Below are 14,148 nucleotides of genomic sequence, written 5' to 3'. Positions count from 1 at the left end.
TGGGCACCCAATCTGACCAAAATTGATTTTTCTTTATTCCAGTGTGTAGTTCCGCTTCTTGTGAAGTTCTCAATAAAATTTGGGTCAAAAAAGATTTTTTTACTATTTTTAATGATTATTTTGGTAAAATAGGGCATCTGTAGGATGACTTAGGCGACGCGGCTAGTGTCGCCAGGGCGACACCAGTAATTAAACTAATCCAAATTTATTTTTTTCACTTTGGGTGTGTTGCTCAGCCTCTTGTGAAGCTCTCAAAGAAACTTTGGGTCAAAAAAGATTTTTTACTATTTTTAATGATTTTTTAGTGAAATAAGCATTTGTAGGATTCTGGGTCAAAACAGGGTTTCTGCAGGGTTCTGGGTAGGCAGATTAATTCTGGGTCTATGTGAACTATGGATTTTGGGTTTATTAGGATAAGGTGGTCCTAAGAGTTCAGAAAAGCATAGAATTTTCTAGATTTAAAATGGGGTGCCTACAACCTTTCAGAGCCAGCCTATGAGTTCCAACCCTCTGACCATTGCTCTAACTTCCTCTCTGTACAGTCGCGTTGAGTTGTGAGAGACGCATACGCTTTCTCCCTCAGTCACTCGGGAGGAGTCTTCCCTGAGCCGATAGTCAAGAGAGTTCTAACCCTTCGATTGCCCTAATCGTCTGAGCGCATAGCGTTTGCGCGGATAGGGGGATTGCCCTAATCGTCTGAGCCACTATAGAGGAGTACAATTGAGTCCACATTGCAGCTTCCAACACAAGAGAACGAAGCGACGTGTTAAAAGCCTGAGGAGAGTCCGTGTCCAAACCGTGCTGACAGACAGCCGAAGGGCTTCGTAGCTGTTCTCTCTCTTAGAATTTCCCAGGTGTATCCCTGACTCCCAAAATGACGAGGTAAGTGTCGAAATGCACCCACGTCGTAAAAACTCTCTCTTTGTTGGTTCCTATACTTGCATAGGATAGCATGCAAGTGCACACTCACATATGCGCTAAGCGTGCAGACCCTCTGTAGTTGTTTGAGAGAGGATTTTCTCTTGCCGTCCACGCGAGGAAAAAATCAGGCCCTGACCAACTGGAAACTCCACCGGGGACACGCCACCCTATAGTTGGCTCAAACTATTCTCAAGTAAACATGTATCTTCTTTCTCTCTCTAAAACTGCAATGAAGTCTCATTATTCCTCTTTCGTCCACGTTGGGGACTTTATCATCCCCATATTTGGGACCTTGTCTATGGAGAGCAGAACACTAATCTTGCTCCTCCCCTGGTCTCCTCAAGCGGCCTGGCTGGCCCTACCATCCTAGTTTTGGTTTGGAAAACTGGGGGGAAGGACACTCAAACCCCTTCTCCCTCATTCTTCGACATCAAAGGGAAATCCATTGATGTCAGCTGCATGGGTAGCTCTGTAACCACCTCCTCTCATACGCACCCTATTACTGGTAGGCTTCCTGCCAGTTGTAAGTCTAAAAGTGGTCCTGACTCCACTTCTCTTCTTCGAGTGGTGAGTACTGATAAGCCCACCGTCTTAGTGGGTAAATGAAAGGTAACCCCTAGCACTAGTGCCTCGCCCCACACACCACATGTTGCCGCTTCCTATGTCAGCTTGGACGGTCCCAAAGCCTCCTCACTCATATTCACACATGTCACGCCTGATGGTTTAACCATCACCGTGATGAGACGAGAAAAGCAACAACTTACCCCAGTCTCCTTACCTGCTTCAAGTCTCTTGAGACCCGGACTCACTACAAGTGGCTTTCAAGACACCAATGTGTTGCATGTTAATCTTGTAACTCGACGTAGCCCAAAGGCTGAAACCAAACGAGCACGAATTTCGAGGAAATCAAAAGTCTTTCAAAAAAATGCACATGCATGCTGAAGGCTCTAAGGCCAATCTAACTAAGAAGACGGGCATTTCAAATACTTAGCCTTCCACTTCACGAGGGGTTGCATCACAAACCGCCTCGAACACTGATATGGGGCATGCACACAAGTGCAGGTTTGGTGACTCTATCAGCGGAAAAAGGGAAGGAACATTGAATGAGCCCCTCACCACCCCGAAGCTTCTTAGCACGTGGTACTCAAAGAAGTTCCCTTCGAGCACCTTCCTGTCTATTTCTCCTTCCTTATATGTGTGAGCTAGCCCTCAAGACAAGACGATACCCTCAAAGATGACCGGTCAGCACCCCCCTTTTCCAGGCAAACCTAAGCCTCCAATGACGACTACGAGCTCCCTTCTTCTTGGATGTCATACATTACAATAATTGATTGACTTAGCCCTCATCTCTGTAGGCCGAGCCAGTAGAGAGGGAAGTCAAAGTTGATTCCAATTCTGGGAGAAGGTTACTTGAGCTTGCGCATTAAACAGACGAAAGAGATTAGGGTGCCCCTTCGAAAAGGAAAACAAGAGTCTTCAGCCTCAGAAGACTTACTAAAACAAAACTGGTTCTACCCATTGCAAGCCATGGAAGAACCTGAAATGAGCGACATTGTTCATTGCTATGTCGTCAAGGTACATGAAGATGGACTCACTCCAGCTGATCCACGGCCCTAAGGCCATCATGAGAAAGTAAAGGAGATATGGTCCCAAGGCCGTCTCGAGCCCATTCAAGTTGAACGATGGCCCTAAGGCCTTCAAGCATAAGGCTCGATAGCAATCCGGCCCCAAGGACGTCCAAAGCTGCTACTCGCTCGGGTTATGAAGCAATCCCAAGCTCAGCTCGGACAAGCTTAGTCCCTATTACTTGGATTGTCGGATCGAGGGATAAAAAGGACTCGAATCACCCCCACTATCGAATTACGAGACCAGGGTGAACAAGTCAAGGTAATGGTAGTAAGTTCCCACAGGGATGAGCCTAAAAATCCAATGGCCCATTTCGAGGACATGTTGAACAACATTATGGACAGGCTCAATGGGCTCAAAGATGCTTGACCCGCAGTGTCTTCTCATCAAGAAGAAAACGCCCCTCTTGAGCCTCAATGTGAAGAGGAAGAGAGATCTTAGCCTCCTCTTATGGCCTGAACCTCAAGGCCTCTAAACCTCCTGTCTCCTTCGATGACCAGCCCAATGTAGCCTCTCAAGCTATGCCATCGATGTTAACTCAAGAAGACGTCCTCTGGATGATCAATAAAAGCATCCAAGGCCTACAAACATCAAGGACACAAGAAAGTGTCCAATACAAGAAGCCATACCCGCCTTTTATCGATCAAATACTCGTCCCCATCGGATATCAAAAAGGAAGGTTATCAGTTTTTTATGGCAAGGGCTCACCATAGCACCATGTGGCTCATTTCGTGTCGGCATGCCAGGAATTATCTTTGGACTCTAGACTGCTTCTTCAACTGTTTGTAAAAACTTTGGTTGGTCCCACCTTCAAGTGGTACGCATGCTTCCCCATGACTCAGTTCATTCCTTGCACGAGATGGAGCAGTTGTTTTACAAGCTCTTGTATGAAGCGAAACTGGATGTTCAAGCAACAGAAATCCTCACAGTGGCTTAGGAGATGGATGAGTCAATGGGCGAGTACTTTCAGAGATGGAGAGACTTGGCCATGTGCCAGAGCAGTCCTATGATTGAGATTGATGTTGTACAAATGTGCATATGGAACATGAAGAAAAAAACCTCCTTACATGTTGAAGCTTCTAATCCTACCACTTTCTCCGACATAATCACAAAGGTAGCCAAAATCGAAAGCTTGCTAAGGAATCATGGAGGAAATCGAGCTCAGACCTCAGGGGGGGTGGTCAAACTCGTAATTCTGTTAATAACAAAGCTAATCCTCAGGTTAGCCAACAAAGGAATCTAGTCAATGTGGCAGTCACTACCTCGCCACTTCATCCAGAACCCCCAACTATTGTTACTCCTCTCCAAACATTAGACACTTATCGAGGGTTGCCAACCAGGGGTCAAGGGGAGCCCCAGCAACAACTGCTTCAAACACAAAATTACAATAGAGTACCCCCACCACAAAGCTACTATCAGACCGAATAATTATTGTGGAGACTGAACCAACCATATAGCTTCAACAAGGCATGGGTGTCAACTCTCTTGAAAATGCTGATTGAGCAAAGCATGGTGAATCTTCTTGACATTAGAAATCAAGAACAGGTAGGACACATCAATCACACCAACTACTATGCCTATCACCGAATGTTAGGCCACCCCGTGCAAGACTGTGTCTACCTCAAAGAGCACATCAAAGTCTTAATTCAAAGGGAAAATTAACTTGGAGAGCCTCAAGAAGGCTTTCGAAACTCTGAAAGCTTCACATATGGTCACAATCCAAGAAGAGCCGATCGACGGTGCCCTGTGGCTGGACTGTCTCCTCACATGTTCCCCATCCTCTTTAGCGTAATGATACAACACAAAATGATCGTGCCTTGTGTACCCAAGAAACAGAAGCAAATGACAGAAAAAGATCAAAACTTGTAGTGCTGATATCATCAACTGAAAGGGCACGACTTGTGTCGCTGTTTCGGATTCTGATATCTTTTGGAGAGGTATATATGAAATGGTGAGATAGTCATAAAAAAACACATCCTCTCCACCTCTAAAAGGAAACTCATGAGGTTGAAGGCCCGCAACAGGAGAAGTTTGAACAGACTCAAAACCTTGCCCCTAATGCCCCGAAAGCACCTGCTCTTCATGACCCTATGAGAACGCCCAAACCATGGGAAGTAGATCGCAGTCATGGCAAGATGAAAAGCCTTAGGAGGGAGGCTATTCTCCAAGCGAATGCGGTACCCGCTCCTCGAGCTCAAGAACCCCGTCCACTCAAAAGAAGAGAGGAAAACAAAAAGGTTGTGCGAGCACAACCCTACAACTTGAAACTCCCTCAATACCCAATTAAGGCGGCTCTCCTTCCCCCTCTTCCTACTTTGTATGACTTCATCCCAATGAAAGTTCTTTTTGTGGAGGGAGGTCAATACATGACTGTGAGGACGATCCACGACACATCCCATACAAGGGAGGGTATAAAGAAGCCCCTCGCAACAGTTGATAAAGGTATTATTCTTGAAAAAAGGTCCAAGCTACACGATCGCTAAACTGTTAGTGCATGTCTTGGCTGTACGACACTAAACTATGCCACATACAGTGTCAAAGGCATGTCCTAAAACACGACTCACAAAAAAATACAAAATACTATATATATATATATATATATATATATACTTTTGGTGCACACACCAAAGACTTGGACAAAAACCCTATCGGGCGTTCAAGTCAAGATTGGAAGAATTCAAATGCACTTCTAGTAGGCCTCTAGGCTCATCCTTTATGCCCCCTCTTGAGGATATAAAAGATAGACGTAAAGCATAAACAGAGGAAACAAGCCATTAACAAAGGAAACATGGGGAGCAAAGAGGGAAAAGAGAATTATTCCATACATATGTTAAAGAATTAAAAAACTTTGGACAGGCCTCAAAATCCGCAAATGAAATGAGCTTAGGAACCCCTAAACATGGTCGAGAGCTTCACAGATCTTTGCCTTTAGCTCCTGCGCGCGTCCCATCGCAACCTGCCTTCATTCTTCAAGATGGGAAATGCTTTAGGTGACTCCCACGGCCAAATCATGGACCGCCTTCGTCTCAGAACTTAGTTGCTTCAGTTGCTAAGACTTATGGAGTATCACCAACCGGTGCAGACTCCGTCAGGTCTTCAATTAGGCTGCGCGGACTTACAACAGTGCAATATCATCCTCTATGGCGTAGAGAGACTCGCCTCTTCCTCCACGAGGCGAGCTTGGGGAGAAGTGAGTAGGGCCTCCCTCTTCTCATGGCCCTTCATGAGGGCCGGTTGTTTAGCTAAATTTTCCTTTAAAGTAGCCAGGTGCGTCTCAAGAGACGCTTGCACTTCAGTCTCAAACTAAAGAGCCTCAACACCCCAATCCGTAAAACTTCGAAGCAACCCCTTTAGTTGGTCAAAGGTTTCCTCATCATAATACACAGCCTTTAAACTAGCCGCGCATGCCTCAACAGCTTCTATCTCTCCTTGGAGGTTAGAAAGAACACACTCCCTGATCCCCTGGAGGCTTGATCGGAGCATATGCCTCACAACAAGTGCCTTAAACTCGACGTTGATGGAGGCGGGTTGAAGAGCCAGCTGTAGCAACCTAAGGAATATCAAGAGCTAAATCCCTGATCATGAGAGCCCAAGGTGCATGGAAGGTGGCGTGAGGCTCAGATGAAAGCCCTTCAGCCTGCGTCCCTGAAGCAGGCACATCCGGGGCCAATGTTGCCTCCAGCTTTGAAGAAGGAATTTCTGAGCAAGATTTTGCCCTCAACTCCACTTCTGGAACAGTCAGAGTAGGCACCTCTGAAGTTGCCACTCCGGCACTTGAGACTTCATCCGCAGTCTCGACATTCTCCCCTTTGGCAAAAGTCGTCAGGAAATCTCCTGGATTGAAGGAAGACCATGCAGGAGACCCAACGAGGCTATCGATAGGAGGTATTGCTACCACTTTTACTCCAGAGGGGAGCCCTTCTAACTCACACCTCAAGCTGAATGAGGTCAAGCTTGACCTTTCGAGCCGAGCCACAACAGGTTTTGGCTCTACTCTCGAAACTGGAATGGATGTTGCAAGGGGAGGAGCTAAGAATGTACATACCTCCAATCTCGCACACTTGATAGGTGGAGGCGACGGTGATGTGCCCGTAATGGACAAGCCCTTCTTGCTCACACAGTTCCCTCTCTTCAAACCGGCGGAGACAGACTTGGAACCCTACGTCTCCTTGCTCTTCTTCCCCCTTGCTTCTCTTCCCTTTCTCTTGGGGGCTCACTTCTTTGCCCGGTAACGACGGGAGCTCTCTAACCACGTCTGGGCCTAGCAACTAAGCCAGAACTTGGCCCACTTCCTATCAGGGTATCCAAGCCCTGGACAGGTCTTCCCTCACAGCCCGAGATCGAACCTCCCTTAGTCCATCCGAAAGTGGAACTGAGGTCATCAAACAAAGATTTTGTCTTGCCCTTCAGAGACAAACACTCCAGGCCATCATCGTCATTGATCAAAGAATAGGGCTTAGTCATTGATCAAAGAACGGGGCTTAGTAAGCTAGCTCTCCAGTTGCCAGAACAGTGGCTTGGTTCAAAAATATGGGAGAAGGAAGGGGGACCGAAGCACTTCTCAGCCCAGCCATCTCGCTTGGCTCTGTTGATAGCCAGTCATGAGTGGTTGGAGCGCTAGTATACACAGCTAGTAGTATCCCACCACCTCCGATAACCCTCTTTCGTGTGACCCACATGATCGTAGCTAGGGACCACAAATCTGCTTAGCCTCGTAAGAAGAAGGCAAGTCTCCTATGCCATTCTTAGGTCAAGGTTGGTCCAGACCTCGTGACTCATTTCGGGGCCTCATGGTCATTCAGCGTCCCCTTTTTCCCATACTTCTTCTCAAAAGTATGGTAAAGCAGCATCTCTGATCCTGGCCATGCTGACGCATGAAGCGATGAGGGAAATAACCCTTCAGCTTTCTATCCTCCACACCTATGTACGGAAGGATGCAGCCTCTCACGCTCACGAGGTACTTGTCTCCATTGTCACCCCGTCGAAGACTTCACCGAAAGCATACATATACACATTATCAGTAGGGCCACCCATTGGAAAGGGGCTCCCACTGGTAAAGAAAGAGGCGTCAATCAGAAGTTTACAAGCCTCCTCCAGCTCCCAAAACATGGCCTTCATCCCTCCAATTTTCAGCATGTGAGGATAGGGGTTATCCGCGAGACCTCCATTAATCTCGTATGTCTCAAGGAAGTATGTAGAGAGCCACCTAAAGACATAGTGGACCTGGAAACTCATCGTGAAATGCCAAGGAAGCCCTCGTTTGCTAGAACCTCACCCTTGTTCTCCTTCAAGGGAGCTTTACCATGCGCAACAGACCCTAGCCCATGGTAGATGCTGCACAAAACAGACTGTGCCAATGCAAAATCCTTTCCTTGGGCCATCATGCAATCCACATAGAAGTAGCCCGGCCAAATGATGTAGCCCCTTGCCCTTGGCTGGACAAATTTACACAAGAAGAGGACCAGGTAGGCAGCCAGGTATACATGGTCCTTTTCCCTCTTCTGGGAGGAGTACCTGGCCTCCACTCTTAGTTCCTCATCCGCCCACAAGGTACTCAAACTGGTGTCCTCGCAATCTTAGTGGTCACCATGGAAATAGTCTCTCCATGCTTGAAATTGCACCCCTCCATACTTAAGTTTGGTCTCCGAGTGCAAAAGCTTGTAAATCTCGAATAATTGCCGGAGACTAAAAGGGGCTGGCTTGCCATTAATGGACTGGTTCCCAAAAAATAGCCCCATTGCTAGGTACAAACTCTTCATACATCTCCCCCAGCATGAGCAAACCATCCACAAAATACAAATCCAAGAGAGTGATACCTGCCTAACCTCTGTCCAAATGCCAACTATTGGTCTTATAACACCATGTATCCAATAGAGCTTTGATGGTGTTGAAGAAGTGGTCGTAATAGCCAGCCGAGCACTGGCATGCTGCGGCTAACCCTCATTCTCTCAGAATACTAACATGAGGATTGAGGATATCAAATGTCCAAGCGTTGTACCCTTACGTATATTGGTGTTCTCCCTTAAAATGAAGAGCACCATTGACCCAGTGAAGGCCTGGTTTGGCCAGAATCCTCTTCCCCAGCGTAGGAAAGTCCTCATTGGAAGTAAAATCCTGGTGGAGAGCATGATAAAGGGGCACACCGTCCCTTTGAATAAGAGGCTCCCTGTCAACATCCGTGTACATGCAAAGCTGAGCGTCTTCCCCAGCGTACGTGATGCTCGAAGGCCACTTTATCAATTGGGTAGGTTCAAAGATCCCACGTAAAGTTTCTTTAGCAAACGAGGCACCAACATAAGAATAGGTTCCTAACATTCCATCACGGGGAAATTGGTTTATGTCAAGCATTTTCACTACAAAGAACCAAGGAAAAAGTGGGCAACAAATGGGTTTTGCAACTTGTGCCTTAACTAGGGCATGCATGCATAAGAACTCAAGCAGCACTCAAGATGCGTGCACGCACAACCAGTGCACTCGTGACACACACACACGTAACTTTAAAAAACGCAAGTTCAAGTGTTGGTTCACTGAGGCATCCACGAGAACAGACGTGTGTATGTGCAAAAAACAGGCACATGCATAGTCAATCGCTCGCAAGGATAAATCGTGCAACAGAACATGCGCGTGCAAATTCGAGTATGCGCAAGAACAAGCATTCAAAAGAATGTACACGCACAGAGTGGAGCACATGCAAAAGACCGAGCCTGACTCAAAGCATACACGCCAAGGCTTGTTGAGACTCAGCAACACACGAGATGCCTCGTGTAGGCCTTCCGAGCCAAGAGCAAGATTTGGTCACGGCTAATCTCGTTGAACCAAGCCACGACTTATGTTAAGTGCCTCGATCTCGCCTTACGGATCTAGATGATCGGGCGCCTTGCATCTTGGATTTCTAGGGAGACTGGGGACGTTTTGAGATCGCTCTCTCGGGAACCTTGTTCGAGAACAAGGGTAGGTATTACCAACTAATGAGAGAGGAATTTAAGGTGGGTTTGAGACTTACTTGCGATGGCTCATGTGGGCACCCTCTTAGATCACGAAAAAGCCCCCCAATAATAAAACTGGTTCGGAATTGCCACCCTTGGCTTGTATTCTTCTGTTTTATGCAATCACACATATATGGCAAAGGTTATAAGACAGGTGGGTCAACGACCTCACCTTGCCTTCTCGATTAATGCATGCAGGCGTACACATTCAAAGAAGAAAAGAATAATGAAAGAAGAGAGATGGAGGAGAGAAGAATTTGACTAGGTGGGGAGATCAGTGCCATGACTAAGTGTTTATGATGAAAATCAGACAGATCTTCCGATGAAGATCTCTCGATTTTAACACCTTAACTTAAATGAAAATGCAAGAAATAAAATGGTAAAGAAAGTGAGACAAATCCAATTCAGATCTGCCCGGAAAAGCGAAGATTTGCTGTCAGATCTGTGGTAGCGCCAGCATGATCCAGAGCATCCAAAATATGATTTTAAAGCAAAGAAGCAGATCAAAATGAAATTAAAACAATAAATAAGAATGAAAAAGAAGAAAGGAAAATGATACCAAATTGAGTCGGATGGCCTAGGACTCCCGAGCCTTTTGGGGCTCGCTCGTATCAAAACCGACCCTCTTTTGTCTCTCTGAGTCGGATGTTTATCAGCAAATCTCTTATGTGTGAAGGCTTTGAATTAGAGTTCTATCCTAAGGGTAGATCTGGGGTTTCTCTTCAGAGGCTAAGGCTTCCTGACGTAATTTCCAGGGTTTTCTCTCTTGTAACTCCCTCAGGTTTTCCATATCTAGCTCTTCTAATTCTTTTTCTCTGCTTAGGGTTTTTTCTCTCTCTCTGACATCTTCCTTTTCTGAAATCTCTAGCGTTTCATTTTTTTCCGAATCTCCCCCGTTTCTCTCTTCGTCCTCCTTTAAATGGTCCCGAAAAGATGCTAAAAGGGGGGCAAAATTTGTTGGGAATAATAAGCATGTGTAACAAGGAAATCCCTAGTCAAAAGGCCCAACTTTTGTGGGTCACGAATTTGGGTGACATACCTAGTGTCACCCACAAAAAAGTAAAAAAGGTCACACAATTTAAAAAACATGATTTGGGGCAAAATGGTCTGGGCGACATAGGCCGTGTCGCCCGGGCGACACTAGCAGTGTCACCCAAATCTGAGCGACACTGGGTGCGTCTCCCAAATCTCGGCGACACTAGGCATGTCTCCCAAATCTGGGCAACACTAGGCATGTCTCCCAAATCTGGGTGACAATGGGCGTGTCGTCTAGTCCAGGCTAGGCGACACGGGCCATGTCGCCCAGTCCAGGCTGGGCAACACGAGCTTAGGCGACCGGGCTGTGTCGCCCAACCCAAAAGATGTCCGAATTGAGATTTTTCATTTTAGATGCGCTCCTCAGCCTCTTGTGACGCCACCAGAAAAACTTTCAATCAAAATGGAATTTTTTACTATTTTTAATGATTTTTTTAGTAAAACAAAGTGTTTAAGGAAAATCTACGTCAAGATAGGTTTCGGGCAGACTGGTTCCGGTTCACCGGGTAGGCTGTGTGAACTATAAATTTTGGGTTTAATAGGATAATGTGGTGGTCCTAAGGGTTCAGAAACCATACAATTTTCCAGTTTTAAAATGGGGTGTCTACGCACTCCCTGTCCTTTGAGGGACAGGCGAGTGACAAAGAAGTAGGCACTCTGGCCTTCCCTGTCCTTCAAGGGGCAGGTGAACGTCAAAGATAAAGCAGAAATTTTAAATTTCATCTTGATTTCATGTGGTCAGAGGCTACACCCACTATCCCTCCAAGTCATTGTGTTCACTGAACTCACCTACTTAGGGCATTTTTCCTCCTAGGGTTTCTGGCATTGTCGGTGAGTTACACAAGCTTGAAACTCGAGTTAGATTTTCTGGCCATTTCACTTAACTTCAAGGGTTTTACAGTTTGAAATTTTTATCCATGACATTTTCTTTATCTCCTTAGGGTTTCCTAAGGCTATTTATAGGAAGAGACTTGTCTGCTTGAATACGAAGAGAGAGACGAGGTAGCGACGCGGTGAACGTGACAACATGGTATTCATCATATATGGGTGTCCAAGCTCTTTCTTTTTAGAAATTTTTTTAGAAATTTTTAAAGTAGGGGGAGATTTGAAATGGAACCCGAAGCAAGGACAGACTACGATTTTAACAAAAAAAAGCAAATTTTTTGAAATCACAGACATATAGTGAAAATTTTGAAAAGAGAAAGATATTTGAAAAACAAAGTTGGTTAGCAGTTTTAGCTCTTGCAACCATAGAGCCCTCTAAGCAGTGTAGTGTCATACAGCGATGGACCATACACCCGACCCTTTTACGTCATACAGGGATAGACGTTTGAACAAGGTGGTTGTGCCTTGAACACATTGAACTGGGTGGTTGTGCCTTGAACAACATTGAACAGGGTGGCTGTGCCCTGAACACATCCGATATTTTATATCATACGAGGTTAGACGTTTCTTGTCTCGGCTCTTTTATGTCGCACGAGTTTGACGTTGAACTGGATATACCCGACCTTGAGCGTCATACTGGGCTAGACGTTTGAACATGGTGGTTGTGCCTTGAACACATTGAATAGGGTGGTTGTGCCCTGAACACATTTAATAGGGTGGTTGTGCCCTGAACACATCCGACATTTTACGTCATATAGGGCAAGACGTTACCAGTCTCGACTCTTTAACGTCGCACGAGTTTGACGTTTTTTCTTGTCTCGACTCTTTAACGTAGCATGAGTTTGACGTATTTCCTATCTCGGCTCTTTAACGTCGCATGAGTTTGACGTTTTTCTTGTCTCAGCTCTTTAACGTCGCATGAGTTTGACGTTTTTCCTATCTCGGCTCTTTAACGTCGCACGAGTTTGATGTTTTTCCTATCTCAGCTCTTTAAAGTCGCACGAGTTTAATGTTTTTCCTGTCTCGGCTCTTTAACATAGCACGAGTTTGACGTTTTTCCATTGAAACACGGTGGCTGTGCCCTGGATTGGACTTTGGTTGGCAGTTTAGGCTCATACCACCGAGGAGTGTTCTCTATTTTTGATTTAATTTTTTATTTTTGGTTGGCAGTTTAGACTCATGCCACCGTGGAGCGTTTTTATTTTTTTGAATTTGTTTTTTGAAATTTGCTGGAAAATTGTTTGGCAGTTTAGGCTTATGCCACCGAGGAGCATTGTCTTTTTTATTTTTTATTTTATTTTTGAAGTTGGTTGGCAGTTTAGGCGCGTGCCACCTAGGAGAGTTTTATTATAATTGAGTTATGACTTCGATATAGACCAGAGAAGGGCTGGATTCCCATACGATGCAGCAAACTTGCTCCTACTCTTGAGGATCCTACCCGGATTCTTGGGGTTCGGAGTGCGGGTGAGCCTTTTCTGAGTATTCCTCCAAAGTCGTCTACTAGTTATGCCTCTAACTGTAAGGAATTGCTTGGTATTCCTTATGAAAAGATAAAGGGCAGGCATGAATCAGAGGTCCAACTTGGGAAGCTAAGGTGGGAATTTATTCGTGTTCCCCATCGTGCAGAAGGGATGACGGGTGGTCATGCTCCTCACATTTCGATTTTCGCAGCTAGCAGACCATCCCATAAAGGGAAGGACCTTATGGAGGAGGATAGTGAGCGGGTTGGCTTAGGGCGAATCTAGCCATCCTTCGACTAGTGCGGCTGTCGGGGCTTTGACATAGTCGAGTGTCCAGTCATCAGGAGATCCAAAGGGAGTTGGATGTGATATTCCCAAGCTTGACGATGTAGATATAGATGCAGTACCTCCTCCAGTGTTACTCTCTGATGTGGAGTGGCGAGAGCAAGAGAGAGAGAGGATTCGAGAGGATTATGAGTGGGCCATGATCGAGGAAGAGCCAGAGGTGTTCTAACAGGAGGTTGATTTGACCATCAATCATGGGCCACTTTCGGATGATGAGAGATGTTCCTAGAGGGATTTTCTCTCATACTTGTTCGGGGAATTTTTGTTTCCTGATTGGTCCAAGGGTCGAGCTCATTTATCGGTGGTTTGGGCGACCAGACGGTTGGATTATTTGGAGCGAGTGGCCTGGGGTCCGGTGATTGTGGGCTGGTTACACCATCATCTTTATAGTGTGACCAAGGGAGCCCGCTATTTGGGGGGTTGTTCAATCCTTCTCTAGGTTTGGGCGTGGGAACATATCACTATTCCTCGCCCACTTACAGGTCGACTAGCACAGTCATTTCCAACTATTCATCGTTGGTCATCTGGGGTGTGGGAGTCTGAGGAGGTATTTTCAAGATTGTATTATTCGTTGTTCTTGGATACCCAAGCTTCCGGGGAGGTAAGTCATGAATCTCTTTTCTTTTCCTTCCTTCTAATAATGGATTCCCCTATTTGAGTTGACTTATCTTCTTTTAATTTCTAGATTGACTGAATTCCTATGAGGGTCGACCCTGTCCCATCGGTCTATGCTGCATCTTCTCAGACTTTCAGGATGACGGCCCATTTGATCTGTATGTTCTTGGTGATGCCGTACTTTCTGTGTCATGCACGTCGTTAATTTGGCCTTCCTCAGTCTTCTTTCGAGATTATTCCACCTTGGACTCTAATTATAGTCAGTACTACTGATG

The sequence above is a fragment of the Amborella trichopoda genome, chromosome 10 (assembly GCF_054954075.1).
Source record: "Amborella trichopoda isolate Santa Cruz 75 chromosome 10, AtrichopodaSantaCruz75HAP2 v2.0, whole genome shotgun sequence".
Lineage (NCBI taxonomy): Eukaryota > Viridiplantae > Streptophyta > Magnoliopsida > Amborellales > Amborellaceae > Amborella > Amborella trichopoda.
Note: the sequence above shows the minus strand (reverse complement) of the source record.